The sequence below is a fragment of the Bombus affinis genome, unplaced genomic scaffold (genome assembly GCF_024516045.1).
Source record: "Bombus affinis isolate iyBomAffi1 unplaced genomic scaffold, iyBomAffi1.2 ctg00000906.1, whole genome shotgun sequence".
NCBI classification, from domain to species: domain Eukaryota; kingdom Metazoa; phylum Arthropoda; class Insecta; order Hymenoptera; family Apidae; genus Bombus; species Bombus affinis.
The window spans coordinates 35,001-35,222 of NW_026109431.1; positions in this window are offsets into that span (position 1 = coordinate 35,001).

Consider the following 222-nt stretch of genomic DNA (forward strand, 5'->3'; position numbering starts at 1 on the left):
TAATCCCGACGTAAAACGTCGAGATACGTCGATTTATGCAAAAATATTCCTACCTTGTAACACTTTTAAGCGAGATAACTCGAAAAAACCTTTTCGGTCTTTTCGCACCGGCCGAACTTCTTCAAAGTCCCAACGTCCCGTCGCATAGTTCCGTTTCTAGAAAACGTTCCAGCGACCAAATAAACGCTTAATCCCGACGTAAAACGTCGAGATACGTCCATT